Raw genomic sequence first — 19146 nt, forward strand, 5'->3', positions numbered from 1 at the left:
GAGATAGTGGAGCGTGACCACAAGCTCAACTTCCGGTTTGGCCACGTCACCGTGAGCGGTCTGAAAAAGATTAAGAAAGCTCCGGAAGAGACGCCCAATGACCACATCTGTAAGGCTGTCGAGGATACCCTCGAACCACTGAACTTGGAGCCGAAGTTGCAGAGTGGGGAGCAGGATGGACAATCCATCACCAGCATGGACATTGGATGGACACCCTATGTCATCCCAAGAGCTGGCCGAGGAGCTCCTCCTGGACGACAGCTGCGAAGAAGCCGAGGTTACCGTGATAGACGGTGGTGGAGAGACTTGCTCTCTCTCTTCACCAGACATCACGGAGCACCAAACCTCGGAATGATGGCTGCAACAAGCAGCACTCGGCTAGCCCAGGTAACATCCATCGGGCCAAAGCAGCATCTGCTGTCTTGGCGAGGAGGTTCACCTCCCAACATCTCGGGCTAGCCCTAGTACAGGAGCCATGGTGGCACCATGGCATAAAAGGCCTGTACACGAAAGACACTAAGGTAAAATGCGATCCAGGAGGATTACCTCCCAGATCATGCATCGTTATAAGGAAAGATATCAATTATAGTATCTTTTCAGAGTTCATGAGCAGAGAATGCGTCGCCGTAACCATCAACAGCACAGAAGCTGCACCGAAGCTAGCAGTGGCCTCCGCCTACTTTGCCGGGGAGGAGGCCTGACCACCGCAAGGAATACCCGGGCTCGTGGACCACTGCCGGACTAACAAGATCCCCCTCATCATAGGATGTGATGCCAACGCGCATCATGTGATCTGGGGCAGCACGGATGTCAACAACAGAGGTGAGCAATTACTAGAATTTATTTTAAACAATAACCTAGAGATCTGTAATGTCGGCGCCAGGCCGACATTTGTTACTAGGGTACGGGAAGAGGTGCTAGACATAACTCTAGCAACCAATTCATTTAAACCCCACATTAAGAACTGGCATGTGTCACCAGAAGAATCTATGTCCGACCACAGGACAATTTTGTTTGAGGTAGCCTTCAACACAAAAAGATGTAACCCTAAAAGAAACCCCAGAAAAACAAACTGGGACAAATTCAGGTCAACTCTAGAGCTCAATCTTTCCAACGAACCGTCAGGATACCCAAGACATCCCTTGGAATTAGATAGAGCGGTAGACAACCTAGGCCACAAAATAGTGAATGCCTTTAAAGACAGTTGTTCTCTAGGCAGACAGAAGCGGGAAACAGACGCACCATGGTGGAATGCTAGTCTTGAACGACTACGTGTAACCACTCGGAAGCTCTTCAACAAATCAAAAACTGATAGGAACTGGGAACTATACAGGCGAAGCCTGACGCTCTACAACAAAGGGATCAGAAAAGCCGAACGGAAAAACTATAGGAACTTGTGTGAGGCAATAAGTAACGTCAACGAGGGCGCGAGACTGCACAAAAAAATGGCTAAAAGTGCAACGGATAGTAATTTAGCCCTAAGTAAAGGGAATAACACCTTCACCTCCACGGATCGGGAGAAATTATAATTGCTATTTGACACGCATTTCCCGGGAAGTACTCCCACTACGAGAAACATAATGCGTGATCAACATAGAACCCCTAGGACAGTAGCTAGTGACTGGGCAGCAGCCAAGTCTATAGTTACGCCCAAGAAACTCAAATGGGCTATTGGAACCTTCCAACCATTTAAATCACCGGGATTAGACATGATCTCTCCAGCTTTCTTACAGCAGGGGCAGGAACTACTCCTAACCCGCCTTTGAAGACTAATGGTGAGCAGCCTAGCCCTTGGGTACATCCCAAGTGCATGATCGGGAAGAAAGACATCACCAGCCCAAAGTCCTTCAGACCTATCAGCTTAACTTCGTATTGTCTTAAAACGCTAGAAAAACTGGTAGACTACAATATCAGAAGAACAGCTCTCAGAGACTGTCCTCTGCAAAACACACAGCATTCATACAAAGCAGGTCGTTCAACACACACTGCACTTTATCAACTATGTCGCACTCTAGAAGGGGCAATTGACAGCAAAGAAATAGCTATCTGTGCCTTTCTAGACATAGAGGGAGCCTATCCCCCACATCTCACCTCGGTGCCGGACTAAGGTGTCATTCGACCCGTGCCGATAGTAAGCCTGGCTGGGGGCCCGAGTTAACAAATAGCCCAGTCGCAAACGGAGGGTTCAGGCAAGTGGCGACCGTCTGTCCTAACTACGCCTTACGGCGGATCTCTGCCCGGGCGGACTATATACTTCTCCGCAACTCGTGGGACCCCATGAAGAAGATCAAAAACATAAAAATCCCGCAGGATATCCCTGCAACCGGTGTCAAGGAGCCGAGGGATTCGATTTTCTGTAAACAACGCCGTTTCTAATTCTTCCTTAATTTTCTGTATATTGATATCTTTTAATTGACATATTAAAAGATTGTCCTCAAAACTAGTGGTTTCTACTATTAAAATATAACATCTGCTCAGAGCATCTACGTGTGCATTTTTGTTCCGGATCTATGAATCAGTTCATAATCATAATTTTGCAGTTCAAGTGCCCATCGGGCGATTCTAGGATTTAGTTCGACTCTGTTTAATGTCAGAGCTAAAGAATTGCAGTCGGTTATTATCTTAAAATGTTTACCATGAAGATAGATTCGAAATCTACGCAGGGCATAGATGATAGCTAGGGTTTCCAGCTCGAAGCTGTGGTATTTTGCCTCAGTCTCTGTACTTCGCTTTGAAAAGTTGAATACGGGATGGAGTTTTCCATCTCTAGCGCTGGCATCGCAATGTAATTCAACCTCATCTTTATGATTATGTATGGCTAAGAAACAGACTAGTTCTCTTTCTTGGAAAGAAAATTCCTTGTCTTTCCTTAAAGTGCCATAAAGTGGCTTAGTTAATGTGGAGAAATCTTTTATAAGCCTTCTAAAATAGGAACATAGTCCTAAAAAGCTTTGTACGTTATGTACTTTTTCGGGAATTGGGAAGATTTTAATTTTAATCCTTCTTTGGCAATAAAAAATCCTCAGACTACGCTGAGAATTACCTCTTAATTTGGTAACGAGTAGCATTCGTAGGCAGTCATTATCTAAGTTGTGTATGTTCTTAAGGTGATCTACCCAGTTGCGTGCACAAATGTTTCCGTCGAAGTTGATGGCAGCTTCTTTGGCAAACGAGAGTGAGGCTGGTGATCCAGCCCTGGACGATGGAACTCCCTGTGTGACATACCGTGCACCTTCCGCGTTGCCACCTAATCCGTTTCCTGTAGCGATTGGAGTTGGATTGAAGGCGTTGCCATCCGATGAATCTCCAATTGGCTGTTCGGGCGCAACGTGTGTCTCTGCCTGTTGTTGTTGATGTTGGATGGTGCCGCAAGTTTCAGCCTGCTGCAACGCATTCTGCTGCGCAATAAGTGTGTAACACCGTCGGAGACGCCCTCCTGTAGTGCGGGCGATGCGCTTTCAGGGTTTGTGTTGACCTCTTCACGTTCTGTTCCAGAGGCGCCAGCTTGATCTTGTCCAGCATTCTGGTCAACTTCGGCCTCTGGTACTTGGCCTCGTTGTTCAGGTGGTATCTGCCCTAGACGAGCCATCAACTCGGTTTTAATACCTTGGGTTGATAAACCCAATGCTGAAAGCCATCTTTTCAGCTGGACGACCGTAAATTGGTTTAAATTTTCCTCGTTCATGGCGTTGATTTGACCACTTCTGAAATTGTGGTAGGCGTTTGTCAACTCTTTATTCTAACACGTCTTAATGCTACCACTCGCTCACACTCAAAGTCTCAGAGAGATCTTCTTCCAGTTCATGTTTAACATAACTTAACATAAGTATCGTATATTGGTGTTGTATAATTATTAGTATTGTGTAAGTACTTTTGCTTTTTCCTGGCCGGCATGTTCGAAAAACAAAAACAAATCGCATGGGCTTCATCTAGCGAAGTTCAAAACAAAGCAGGCTGACAAAATTCTGTCCGCACTTCTGCCACTGCCGAAGTTCAAACTTTTTTGTTGTTGTTCATTTCGAAGTAATTCGGAGCAGCGGCTGAAGATGGGAGAGGGTTGGACGGAGAGAAAACGGAGAAAAAAATCAAAATGTCAAGAACAAAAGGAACTGTGTATACTTTTGAATACCCTATTTTAGAAGTGCTAGTGTATTTATTTATTTTTAAGATGATATATAATTGACACCCTGGCACCGCTAGGCAGAAATTTCGGTTTCGTTGCAACAGAGTGAGGAAGTGTTTTTAAAATTGAAAATTTTAGGCAATTATTAATTAATCAGGTAAGTGCATAAATATAAATAAATAAACAAAGCTGACGGCACTGCTGCTGATTTTCCTTAAAAAAAGTCCAAGGATGCAGAGGAACCCTATTCTTTCACGTTTAAAAAATAGGAGGAGCTGGTGGCGTTAAAATATGCTCGACTACTACAACCGCCTATGTAAGTAAAATATTTATGAAGAAGATGAGTGTGCAATTAATTCTGTGTTTTTTCTACAGATTGAGACCATCACCGCCATTCTTCGGCGAAATAATTTGCCTAAGTCGATTAAAGGAGTTTTGGCAGAGCACCTTCTTTGCGACTTCAATATAGACGGTTTAAATGGAAAAAAGGCCCTTAAGGCCTTTCCAGGATTTTTTTCCGTTATAGTCGGTATGTATAATTAAGCAAAATGTATCAGATTATTTATTTTATTCTAATATACATATCTGTTTTGTTTACAGACAGCAAATCTGCGTTGGGAGGCCAGCTGCCGACGAAAAAGGCCCTTGCGCACGCCTTATCTTGCGCAAAAAACAACGCAAACAAAAAAAAAAAACAAAAATAAATGTTAAAACACTAATTTTAATAAATGTTTATAAATTGAATTTCTGATGTTTTTATACCCTTGCAGAGGGTGTTATAATTTCAGTCAGAAGTTTGCAACGCAGTGAAGGAGACGTTTCCGACCCTATAAAGTATATATATTCTTGATCAGCATCATTAGTAGAGTCGATCTAGCCATGTCCGTCTGTCCGTCCATCTGTCCGTCCGTCTGTCCGTCCGTTTATATGCAAACTAGTCTCTCAGTTTTTAAGCTATCTGCATGAAACTTTCCCAAAAGTTGTCTTTCTATTGCAGGTAGTATATAAGTCGGAGCGAGCCGGATCGGACGACTATAACATATAGCTCCCATAGGAACAATCGGAAAAATAAATGAAAAAAATTATAACTTTTCTGTTTTTAATTTTTTTTTAGTTTTTCGAGATATAGTAATGGTTAAATATTTCAGAATTACGTTTAAATTTCATCAAAATCGGACGACTATAGCATATAGCTCCCATAGAAACAATCATAAAAATAAATGAAAAAAAATTATAACTTTTCTGTTTTTTAATTTTTTTTTTAGTTCTTCGAGATAAAGTAATGGATAAATATTTCAGAATTACGGTTTAAATTTCATCAAAATCGGACGACTATAGCATATAGCTCCCATAGAAACAACCATAAAAATAAATTTAAAAAAATTATAACTTTTCTCTTTTTTAATTTTTTTTTTAGTTCTTCGAGATATAGTAATGGATAAATATTTCAGAATTACGGTTAAAATTTCATCAAAATAGGACGACTAAATCATATAGCTCCCATAGAAATAATAAAATTATATAAAATAACTACCTAATAATTGAGCTGCAAATCATCATTGCTTCAATGTTTTTAGACATATACGCAAGTAAATCATAATTTTAATGTTTTCAAAATATTTAATTCTTGCAATAGCTGCAAGGGTATATAAACTTCGGCTTGCCGAAGTTGGCTTCCTTTCTTGTTTTTATATAAACCCTGCAAAAGTAATATGCCGCACGCATATTGTTTCAGAAGATTTGTTTATCGATCCATGACGCGTGGCTTTCATCAAAACCAAACCCCTTAACTTTGAGTTGATTCTTTCGTTTCCTTAAAATTTTCTCTACTAAAAATGCATTAGGATCTTTTACTCGTTGAAGTTCCGGTTCATTAAATGATCCATTAATAGGTTCACTCTTATAATCCTCAAAGTCATATGTTACAGGATAAGTTGCCTTTACCTTTATTATTTTGAATACCTCAGCCATAAAATTGGGTTCCTACCCTTTCATAAATACACCCTTATATTTACTTATTCGAACGTAGTCCCCACTGAAAATTTGTGTTGTGGAAATATCTTGGGCATATTATAAATTGATTTTAATATGAATTCTTCATTTTCAATGCATACATCCACTGGATTCATTTTAATGGTTCTGTGGTATGAATTATTATATTCATACACAAGATCTTTGATTTTGTGTATCCATATATATTTTTCCTGCATACTAAACGTTTTCATATTGTATTTTTTAATGATCTTTAAATCGTTGTTGTTTTTCTTTCAGCAAATTTCCAAATGTAGAATTAAAACATTATTTTCCTTTATTTGATTGAATATTTTTTGGAGCAGTTTTAGCTGTTTTAAATATAGTCTTCATTGCCTCCACTACATCCCGCATTTCAACTTTAAATTTTGTACTAATAGTACTCGAACCCGAAAATGACTTCATGATCCTGATTCTTTCTGGGTTTTTTATTGCTTTTAACTTGACACATGTCCATACCCTGTAGTTCTGAAATTCCCTTCCCTGCCTTTTCCTGGCCGGCATGTTCGAAAAACAAAAACAAATCGCATGGGCTTCATCTAGCGAAGTTCAAAACAAAGCAGGCTGACAAAATTCTGTCGGCACTTCTGCCACTGCCGAAGCTCGAACTTTTTTGTTGTTATTTATTTCGAAGTAATTCGGAGCAGCGACTGAAAAAGGGAGAGGGTTGGACGGAGAGAAAACTGAGAAAAAAATCAAAATGTCAAGAACAAAGGAACTGTGTAGACTTTTGAATACCCTTTTTTAGAAGCGCTAGTATATTTATTAATTTTTAAGATGATATATAAATGATTTTTATTGATAAATGTAATAACATTTTGGAAGTTATTGTAAAGTTGCTATAGGCAACGCCAAAATGTTAATATTTGATTATCTGCCTAATGTGATTTTAACTACAAGGCATTGTTGTGGTCGGATATACCCTGGCACGCGTCAGGCAGAAATTTCGGTTGCGTTCTCCCCATTCCCTTTGCACTTGAATTCGACTGCAACAGAGTGAGGAGTGTTTTTTAAAGTGAAAATTTTAGGCAATTATTAATTAATCAGGTAAGTGTATAAATATAAATAAATAAACAATAAATAAATAAATATATTTGCACATTTGAAATTCGGCGTCTAAGCGCGGCTAAAGTGTATTAGCTGGATGGTACTCCAATCATTGTTTAAACCGTTGTGAAATTAAATCGCGGTAAAATAAAGTTGTTAAAAAAACGCCTGCCACGGAATCCATTTGTGCAAATAAATTTATTTGCTGTTATTGTAAAAATTATGCGCGTCTCAAAAGTTCCGTTAGGTCAGGTTGAAAAGTTTCAAAAAAAAATTGTACACTGAAACCAATAATCAAGAACAAAAATTTCACGGTGTTTAAAAAATTAATAATAGGAAAAATAAAATAAACAAAAAATGTTAAAACATAAATATATAAATAAAATTATATTTATTTATTTTATTTAATATATTATTTTATTAATTTTATTTATTATTATTTTATCTGCTGTTATTAATTTTTTTAATAATAAATGAAATAAATAAATAATTATATTAAATAAAATAAATATATTAATAATAATAAATAAAATAAATATAATAAATATAATAAATAAATATAATTTTATTTATATATTTATGTTTTTACATTTTTTTTGTTTATTTTATTTTTATTTTATTTTATTTTTATTCGTGATAAAAATTTCACACAAACTGCTTTTTTATCATAATATTTTTTCCAAATAATATTTTTTATTTATACACTCTTTTCCCCGTATTTTTATATTTTTCTTTATAAATAATTACAAACAAATAAATAATAGCACAATAAAATACGTTAATAAGAAGTCATTCAATTGTCCAAATTAAAATTAGCAAAGGGAGAAAATGGTTGGCTCAAGGCATATTAATAAATTAGCTGCAAAGAAAGGCAGGCTTTATTGAGGCGATGTGCTCTACGAAGTCAAAATGAAATGAAAAGCGAGGGCGTAGATGTAGGTGCAGGGCCTAGCACATCAGTGAATAGGGAATCTTTGAAGCCACTTTTGGGGGAAGATGAAATAGGAGTTAGTGCTATTGACGAAGTTAGCTTAGTTTCACATGCACGTGATGACTGTGATTTGAATACACAATTAAAAAATTGGTATTTAAAACATAAGCCAACACGGGAATGTGCCATGGAACTTATTGAGATTTTAAATGCTCATAAGTTGAAAATAAAGCCCTTTTATAAATTTAATTGTTTCGAAAAACCCGAAATAAATAAAGTAGAGGGCGGCTCCTATTTACATATCGGATTATCAAAACAATTAAATAAATTATCAGATTTTCCCAGACGGACTTCCAATTTTTAAAAGTTCTAGGGCACAGTTATGGCCCGTTCTACTAAGAATAAATAATATCAATGGTCGCCCAGTTTTGCCCATTGGAGTTTTTATTGGCCATAATAAGCCATTTAATTGCGACGAGTTTTGTCGAAATTTACGTCCGAGATGTCCGAAATAAATAAAACGGTTTAACCATCAATAAAAAAAAATTGGTTTGGAAATAAGAGCCGTCGTTTGCGATGCTCCTGCTCGATCATTTATTACTGGCACGCCTGGACATACGTCTAGCCATGGCTGTAGCATATGCACTCAAGTGGGACAAAAAGTAGATTCTGTATTGACATTTAGTACTGAACGCGGTGAATTGATTACAGATGAAAACTTCCGTGACAGGACATACCGTCACCATCATAAAGTAGAATATTTAACTTTATTTTTTCCGCTTTAGAAAAACTTGGGGTTCTAATGGTGACTCAAGTCCCTCTGGATTGCATGCACCTTATTGAATTGGGTGTCATGAGAAAATTTTTAAAAAGACTAGTTGAAAATAAAATAACAAAAGATTATAGAGTTCCCAAACCAAATAAACTACAAATATCCGAATGTTTGAAATCGATGAGCAGCTGCGTCCCAAAAGAGTTTGCTCGAAAGCCGAGAACATTGGATGAACTGCCGCATTGGAAGGCCACTGAATTCAGGCAATTTTTATTATACACTGGCATTGTAGCTCTTAAAGATACAATTAATGATGACCAGTATTACCTATTTCTTTTATTGCACTGTGCTTACAGGCTGCTGTCCTCTCACTTACAACGAGAGTCAAACATAAATAATGCCCAACTTATGTTGGATTTGTTCGTAAAGAATTTTGCCATTATTTATGGAGAAAGTAGTGTTTCTTACAATGTTCATGGCTTACTTCATGTAAAAGAGACGATTAAGCAAATCGGAGATCCGGTTCAGGCTCTTCTTACTCCTTCGAGAACTATTTACAAACTCTTAAGAGGTTTTTCCGGAAGCCTTCGCAAATTTTACAACAAATTTATAGAAAGATTGTTGAGGATAGTCACATTCGGGTGGAAGATGACTGTATTAAGTTAGTAGGTAGAGTTTTGAAATTGAAGGGATGTACGCTTAGGAATAAAAGGCCAAATAGTTGTTGTTATGTAGGCGAACACATCCCAATCGAGGTAGATTCGTTTGAAGAGGATAAGGAAGGCATTTTTATAATTGGTAGGAGATTTTTAGACATTCGTAGCTTTTTTGGTGCGCCTGTATCCTCTTTATCTCTAGGTATTTGCTTAGCGGGAATATGGCACTCGATTTAAAAAGATTTAGTGTTACAGAGATGGTTAGAAAAGCGGTAGCGATGCCATATAGGGGCGAATTAGTGTTAGTTGCTTTTTTTTCCTTTTTCGTAGGGACATCATTCTCCCTTTGTTCATTTTATTTTGCATTTTTTTCGCAGGTGTTTAGTCCGTAGGCGTATTTTTCAATACGAATCGGGCATACCTTAAACGACGGCGCTTAAGGTATCTTTAGAAGATTCACCTGCCATGGTTCGATGACCAAAAACAAAAAAAAAAACGTATTTTATTGAAATTAAAAATAAAACTCATTTAAAACAATTATGTATTTAATAAGGCATTTAGGAAGATGGCAACTCCCAATAAAATTCAGAAGCTTATTTTCTCCTTGGATGGTAAGTAAACAAAATTAAATCTAACTAATTCAATTTTTATATTAATACAATTTGTATTTCTTAGAAGACGACTTTGTGATGGAAACCCCGCAAAACAGAAAACCCACCAAAGAACCAAATTGAAGAGCTCAAGGTCTGGGTTCGAGATTTGCAAGGAAAAGTAGAAGCCAATACAAAGACTCTCGAAGCTAATACGAACCAGTTAGCGGAGTGCACTTAGCAGATTGCAAAGCTGACGGCAATGCTGCAGGTTTTCCTTAAGGGAAAGGCTAAGCTTATTTTCTCCTTGGATGGTAAGTAAACAAAATTAAATCTAACTAATTCAATTTTTATATTAATACAATTTGTATTTCTTAGAAGACGACTTTGTGATGGAAACCCCGCAAAACAGAAAACCCACCAAAGAACCAAATTGAAGAGCTCAAGGTCTGGGTTCGAGATTTGCAAGGAAAAGTAGAAGCCAATACAAAGACTCTCGAAGCTAATACGAACCAGTTAGCGGAGTGCACTTAGCAGATTGCAAAGCTGACGGCAATGCTGCAGGTTTTCCTTAAGGGAAAGGCTAAGGATGCCGAGGTACCCGATTCCTTTCCGATTGAAAATGAAGAGGAGCTGGTGGCGTTAGACGTTAAAACATGCTCGTCTACTAAGACCGCCTATGTAAGTAAAATATTTATGAAGAAGATGAGTGTGCAATTAATTCTGTGTTTTTTCTACAGATTGAGACCATCACCGCCATTCTTCGGCGAAATAATTTGCCTAAGTCGATTAAAGGAGTTTTGGCAGAGCACCTTCTTTGCGACTTCAATATAGACGGTTTAAATGGAAAAAAGGCCCTTAAGGCCTTTCCAGGATTTTTTTCCGGGATTTTTTTCTGTTTTGTTTACAGACAGCATATCTGCGTTGGGAGGCCAGCTGCCGGCGGAAAAGGCCCTTGCGCACGCCTTATCTTGCGCAAAAAACAACGCAAACAAAAAAAAAAACAAAAATAAATGTTAAAACACTAATTTTAATAAATGTTTATAAATTGAATTTCTGATGTTTTTATACCCTTGCAGACTTGGTCCTCAAGAACTAGTGGGATGGTTCGAAGGGAGGCTTAGCTGAGGCCACCAGGCGGGTCGCAGGTTGCGGATAGCGAACGACCTTCTGGGAAGGTTAGTTGCGAATAAGCGTAAGCAAATAAGCAACCCCGGACAAACAGCGGGGTTTTTCTACAGATTGAGACCATCATCGCCATTCTTCGGCGAAATAATTTGCCTACCTCTATTAAAGGAGTTTTGGCAGAGCAACTTCTTTGCGACTTTAATATAGACAGCGTGAATGGAAAAAGGCCTTAAGGGCCTTATATATATATATGTAAATTATTATAATTACTATGATATTCAAAATTTAATTATTCAAAACTGATTGATTAATAATTGTCTGCTGGCATAATCGCATAAATTTCATTTTGATAAAATTAAAAATTGAAAAAAAAAAATTGTTTTAATTTTCATATAACTGATTTACAATATTTTGCTCTATATAAACCAATATCAGTTATATGTTTTAAGTATATAGCATAACAGTGGTTATTATTTTCGAGCAGCGCTTTCGCGCATCGGCTCGGGTTTTATATGTTTAAAATTAAAGGCTAAGTTGCATTGGCATAAATGCAGCCCTTGTTGCGTTACTTTGCTCGTCTGCAAAGCTCTTTTCGATGATTTTTAAATTTCCCTCGTGGGCTTCTTTTTCCTGCGGGGTCTTGGCTACTTTTAAGTAGTCCTTGATTAGTCGTCGATGCTGAAGAAGCTTTATCCTTTTTCCGCTTCTTTTCTTCTTTTGGTTTACTTTGTTGCGTTTTTGTCGTGCCCGGTACTCAGCTATTGTGAGGGGGCGTGGTACATCGTTGGGACACAATTCGAGGGCCTCTTGTAATCATTTTTTTTTTTTTATCTGGCTGGAGATTTCGATTGACGATTTTCGAGGGCGGCTCTGGAGAACCTAATTTTGGACAGCCGAGGATTAGGGATCGGCTTGCATCGTCCACATTGGACGGCCACACTTGTTAAGCACTGGCCCTAATTAGCCAAACTCGCCGATTTACGCATTTTGGGGCCAAAATAACGAAAATTACACAGCGCGCAGAGACAAAAATTAAACAGTCTCACTTCCTACTCGCGCACATGTCACGGTCGCCATGTAACGTTGGTTGTATGTATGTTAGACTTTATTTTATAATCACAAGAAAAGAGTGCACTGTAATGTTAATATATATTATTTTTTTATTATTTCGTCCGTTTAGATCGGGACTCATTTTTAGAATGCTCACTTAAGACTAATGTTGGCTTGGCTTACAATTCATATAGCTGCACGAGCAGCGCCGCGGCCAACGCTTATGAATCTCAATATATATGTTAATGTATACGTAAGTGTATTTAGGCGGCGCAAGCAGCGGCCGCGCATGAGAGAGAGTGTTATGCTCACATGGTAACCGAATGGTCGGCCGAGCATGCAGACATGCCGACTCAGCATTTAGGATGTGCATAACATTGTTGTGTGGGTCGAATTGCTTTGCACTTGAAGTGCTGGGAATATTCGGACATAAACAAATGCTACAATGTTACAGTGATATAAGCGGTACAGTGTGTACTCTATATATGAGCATACTACACTACATTTGGAAACTCGCTTAAAGAAAAACAACAAAATCATACCTACACACATCATAAGGTTTCTATATGTGAACGATTTAAAGAACATTAAAAAATAAAATATGAAAAATGTTTAGTATGCAGGGAAAATATATATGGATACACAAAATCAAAGATCTTGTGTATGAATATAATAATTCATACCACAGAACCATTAAAATGAATCCAGTGGATGTATGCACTGAAAATGAAGAATTCATATTAAAATCAGTTTATAATATGCCCAAGATATTTCCACAACACAAATTTTCAGTGGGGGATTACGTTCGAATATGTAAATATAAGGGTGTATTTATGAAAGGGTAGGAACCCAATTTTATGGCTGAGGTATTCAAAATAATAAAGGTAAAGGCAACTTATCCTGTAACATATGACTTTGAGGATTATAAGAGTGAACCTATTAATGGATCATTTTATGAACCGGAACTTCAACGAGTAAAAGATCCTAATGCATTTTTAGTAGAGAAAATTTTATAGAAACGAAAGAATCAACTCAAAGTTAAGGGGTTTGGTTTTGATGAAAGCCACGCGTCATGGATCGATAAACAAAATCTTCTGAAACAGTAAGATGGAATAAAAACACATACACAAAATGATTTCTTTTAAATAGTAGTTTATTTATACAGATTTATTTATTTATATTTTTGTATATATAAATTAATATATTTCAAATACAGTTTGCTTAATCTTAACTATCACCTAAAATATTTATAATTTTAAAATGACCGTAAGCTGGCGTATGTATATGTATAGTAATATATGCCTTTAATCATCTTTATAATTAAGATTTATTTTGTTAACAATCTCGTTGTTCACCAAAAGAAGTTTTCTTTTGTTTAATACATTCACATTAATTAATAATGTGATAATTTTTTTACAACCGATTTTTGAACTCCCTTTATATTTTTTAAACAATCATAAGGACTTTGATCTGAATTTTGATTAGGCTCCTTTACAACTAAGAGCGAGTAGGCTTTAGCCTTTAACTCTGCGAAAGACTTCATTATTTGACCTGCATTTTCATCCTTCATTAACCCGATTCTTTATTATTAGCTTGAGGCATATTATAGATGTTATTTTGTTTAAAGTTTGAAGTATCAAACCGATTCAGATTTTCTTTGATTAATTTATAAAAATCTTCTTGCGATGACAAATTAAAGGAATCAGTATCCATATAAATAACTTTTGATGAAGGACACTTAATCGAGAGAAAATTGTACAAATAATCATACATTAACCATTTAGAAAGTTCTAAAACACTTGAACCAATATATATGGGTTTATCATAACGAATGCGAGATTTTGTGGCTTCTATAGCAGCTAAATTGGGCCTAAAAAGTGCTACACTGTGAAAGTTGTGACTAGCTATCCAGGAGAGTTCTGTTTTGAATGGTAATGGGAAACTAGAGCTATATCTCGTCTCTTTTCCACGTTTTCCATAGTTTTTCCGTATATAGCAATTTAAATTAATTTATAGAAATTTTTTTCAAATTCATTATTAGCTAAGTTTCTATGTTTTTTATTTAAATCTATATAGGGTTTTAACCAACAAGATTGTCTAAATTTTAGTATTCTGTGAATTTTTTTATTTTAAGCCCATGTTGAATACAAAGTTGCAGATATTTTAAATGAATAATATAAGTATCTTTATTACATAAGTCTGCAATTAATTTTGATATTTTGGAGTCTGGGGGTATTTTACTTTCAGGACAAAAAGGCAGCGAATTATGAGCATCATGAATTTCAGTAGGGTATTCAAGGTCTACTTCTAACATATATCCGTAATCCCCTTCTGTTGATATATTTTTAATATCGAATTGATTAATTTCCAGATTGTTCAAAAATTTAAATTCTGATATAGGACGAGGTTGACTCATAGCCCATCCATATAAATTATTAGCATCTATGTAAGCTAAAAAGTTAATAGGCTTGTTACTATCAAAATCTTTCATGTACTTATTATTAGCACACGAAATTCTTTGAGTGCATTGAGTCAATCCCCCTCGTATAGATCTTTTAATAAAATTATACATATCAGGATTGCTTATTAAAGTTAGTTCGGTTCGCGTGAAGTTGAACATAGCATCCCAGGAAATTGATGGAGCTGTTGCGTAATTAACTGGGTCAAGCTTATATATTTGTAGGCATATTATTCTCAAATTCTCAAAAACATCTGCTCAACTCATAACATCACTTTCTAAATACAATTTTAAATATTCCTTAATACTCTTACAATAAATGTTGACCAAACCTTTTGAGCAAATTGGTAAGCCTCAAAAAAACAAGGTTGGTCAGTTAGTGAATTATAAAAATATTCAATTGGCGGAAGCACTTTTTCTTCCATTTTTTCAAAACTATCTAAAAATTCATATGGGAATACCCCTGTCTCATTTGATTAAATTTAGTTTTTAAAAGTTTAGAATTAGATTCATCCATGTAGCTAGCTAGTTTTTCTAGACTAGAATTTAAAAACCTGTTGGAATGTATGAATTCAATTTCGTAATAGTCTTTTTCATCAAATCTAATGGTTTGCGTTAAAGCAATATATAATTCCTTATTACAAGGAATCGGTTTTAAATTATTTCCTAATTCCTTAATAAATAAGTGGATGACATACCTAGTGTTTGCGCACTCAGCGCTTGTATTTAAATCACTAGTTGTAGGGCGAGAGCGGGAGCCAATAAAGCTTTCGTCTGTTCGCTCTTGCGAATTCGCCCCGTCTCTCGCCACCGTAGCATAAGTTAGGTTCTAAGAGAAATTATTGAAATATAATTGTAAGTGATCCATCGTTTATTTTCGACATAGTTTTCACAAGTTTCGCAATTAAAATCGTCTCGAACTACTGCGTTCACAAGTTTTCGCGTTGTTAATACAAAATAGTATTACATTTACATGGTGACCCCGACGTGATCAGCAGTAGAGTTCGCGAGTTTTAATATTTTTTTCGGTGAAAAACTATAAACAATACCAACAAAAACCAATTTATTCGTGTCGGTTCGGCCAATAAATTAAATTCAATAATTTCGTCGCTGGAAATTTTCTGCCGTTCTTGAAGTTGCGCCTGACGTTTCGGCAAATTTAATTGCTCAATTTGCTGCTGCCGCCAAATGGAAGTCAAAAAGGAAGTTGCAATTATCAAGTCGGCCATCCAGGTAAAGAGTGCCAAAAGTTGAAAGTTAATCTGTGGCGTTTTGTCAATTGTGTTTTGGCCCATCTTTCAACTTTTTGCATTCGTGTAAAAATCGGTAGATAGTGAGCATTCTAACCAAGAAATAAAAATTTGCATGTACTAACAACCAAAATTCTACAATAAACATAATATATTTCGAATTATATGTGAATCGCTTTGGCCAAAAAACAAGCAATAAAATACTCGTCGTCGACCCAATTAGTGCGAAATTAATTCCCCCAACTTTCGTCGTAGTGAGCACCAATTTAGGGTATAAATAAAAATAGCTGGAAAAAAGTGCAAATTGTGAAAAGTGTAGCTCTCAGAAAATTAGCGGCAATAACTTTCGCCGCAGTTTGTCCGAACATTTCCCGCGCTTTTCAGAATTTTCCCGCGCTTTTCCAATTTTTCCGCGCTTTTCATAATTTTGCGCGCATTTTGGCGTCAGGCTTATATATTCGTTGCCCTTAGTTATCGGTCAGTGTATCATTCTCCGTTAGTATTTGCCTAGGAAGAGCCGCTAGCCGCGTACACATACACACGCACACCGACACCGCTGCCGCTATTTCGAGTTATCTTTTGTCGTTTTCGTTCTCGATCGCTGCAGCAGTGCAATTTTCGGTCTGCTTAAACGTTTGATAGTTTTCTAGCGCCCCTACAGTGGGTGCGTTCGGTATATTACTGTCGCAGGGTTTATATACAAAAATGTAAAAACCCTGTTTAAATATGGAGACGCTTTAGGAACAGTTAGGGCCTTCAAGTCGCTGGGCAAAATTATCCCAAAGCCCTTGCTAGCCTGAAGCGGGTGTACGATAATGATTGTCTTGTTTTTTTGACAACATATCGACACTGTTTAATTTATAAAAAATTTCCCAGCCTTCAGCTACAGCCTTGAAAACCCTCATCGACACGGTCACAGCCTTGTATGACTCCTTGCTGTCTATTGGGGATGATATACGCATTACTAATGCTATTTTAATACATCTGGTATTAAGGAAAGGTCGATGCAGGATCTAAAAAATATGGGAAGAACAGTTAGATTATAACTGTTTAGCAGACCCAATCTTACCTTAAAAAGAATGGAAATAGGAGTTATTCGTTTGTCGCTGCCAGGAACGACTCTGTTCAATGCGTGTATTGCAACTCAGCTGAACATCAGATTGGAAACTGCGCTTCCTTCGCAGCGCTAACACTTCAGTGAAGTTCCGATCTCGCTAACAGAGCACCCTGCACTAGCCCCTGTGCCGTGCCTAGACCTCTTGGGGGTGTCCGTTGGTGGTGTGCGGCTGGTGTTCAGCCGTTTGCCAGCCGGTGCTGTCCCCAATGCCGGCTTCTTTTCTTCTTTTGGTTTACTTTGTTGCGTTCTTGTCGTGCCCGGTAATCAGATATTGTGAGGGGGCGTGGTCCGTCGTTGGGACACAACTGCAAAGCCTCTTCTAGGCTTGGTGCGTCTCTTTGCTCAACAGGAGCAGGGACCTCCCACGACGGTGCAGAGGGCGGACTGCCTTCCGCATTCATATGCCTCCTTCGTTGGTGAAGCCGGCGGTCTGCCTACCACACTTCAGTTTCCATCATTGGTGTAGAAGGATTTGCCATTCCTTCCACACATGTCCTGGTCAGTTTTTCTGTACTTTTCTTCCTTCTTTTTTTTTGTGTTGTGTTGATTTTTTATTATTATTTTGTCCGGGCCTTTGGGCTCAGGCGGCGCCGGTGCTGGTCATCGCACAGGCTGATTAATGTTAATTTTTTTTTTGATTTGTAATTTTTGTACAGTGGTGCTCATAGACTTATGCCACTGCCACTACCATAAACTGTAAACTGCCATGTAATTAATGGTTTTCTCTATAACTTTTATTTTTTTTTCATATTTATTTCGTTCATGTTTGTTTTCATAATTTTTTTTTTTTAGATGTTTATTTCGTACATGTTTATTCACTTAACTCGCGCACATGTCACGGTCGCCATGTAATAATTAGTTTTAAATCTTTTTAGTCTTTTTAAATACGTCTGCTTAGACTGAACTTTATTAATTGAATGTCTCTTGACTTAAGAATAAAGTTGGCTTGGCTCACAATTCATATAGCTGCCCGAGCAGCACCGCGGCCAACGCTTTGTATCTAAATATATATGTTAATGTATACGTAAGTGTATATAGGAGGCGCAAGCAGCGGCCGCGCATGAGAGAGTGTTATGCTCACATGGTAACCGAATGGTCGGCCGCGCATGCAGACATGCCGGCTCAGCATTTAGGATGTGCATAACATTGTTGTGTGGGTCGAATTACTCCGCACTGGAAGTACTGGGAATATTTGGACATAGGCAAATGCCACAATGTTTCAGTGATATAAGCGGTACAGTGTGTACCCGATATGTGAGCATACTACATCTCCCTCCTTTTGAAAAATAACGTAATCTATGGAGTTATTTTGTTAATTATTAATTAAGTATATATATATGTATGTTTATAAAAATTAGCAAATTATAAATAGCTTTTTTTTTAAAATAATCGATATTTCCTGGTTATTCAATACTCAAAATAAATTCTACGAAATTATAATATGAATTTTAATATCTACGGGCACGTGAATGACGACGGGGACTGATTGATGGCTGATGCTGCAATAGTTGGTGCTGCAGTGGCTCAAAGAATCTTCCATTCGGTCGAGACACGTCCTGACCTCCGGTCATGTCATTGCTAATGGGAGTATCCTCTCGATCGTGACGGCCCCTGCTCCTGTTGGCATGAACATCGCCAGGGCACAACTTCAAAAAAATGTTGAAAATTGTTGCCAATAAGAATATTGACATAATCTTGACTGGGAAAATATTACAATCCTTCAGATTGGTGAAGAAAATTTTCCAAATACTCATTTCTTATGGGTACAAAAGAATAATGCCATTGGCCAACAATTATTAACATAATCTTGACTGGGAAAATATTCAAATTTTAGATATAATTGGTGAAGAATGAGTTCGTTTCATTGCCATTACTCAGTAAATTAGTTTGGAAACTAACAATCCCTCTTAACAAAATTGAGTATCTGATATTTGACATGTTTTAAGTAATAGCAAACTGGCGCACTTTTCCCGTATAACATACTTAAGTGGAA

General features: G+C 37.2%; 1 long non-coding RNA gene across 1 annotated transcript; it reads left to right on the forward strand.

Annotated features, from left to right (window-relative positions):
* The first annotated feature begins 4003 nt into the window (after window positions 1-4003).
* Window positions 4004-4612, forward strand: LOC128265904 (uncharacterized). Its single transcript, XR_008268951.1, has 3 exons — window positions 4004-4280; window positions 4348-4439; window positions 4499-4612. It is a non-coding gene; the product is annotated as an uncharacterized LOC128265904 (long non-coding RNA).
* The last annotated feature ends 14534 nt before the right edge of the window (window positions 4613-19146 follow it).

The sequence above is a fragment of the Drosophila gunungcola genome, unplaced genomic scaffold, assembly GCF_025200985.1.
Source record: "Drosophila gunungcola strain Sukarami unplaced genomic scaffold, Dgunungcola_SK_2 000174F, whole genome shotgun sequence".
Lineage (NCBI taxonomy): Eukaryota > Metazoa > Arthropoda > Insecta > Diptera > Drosophilidae > Drosophila > Drosophila gunungcola.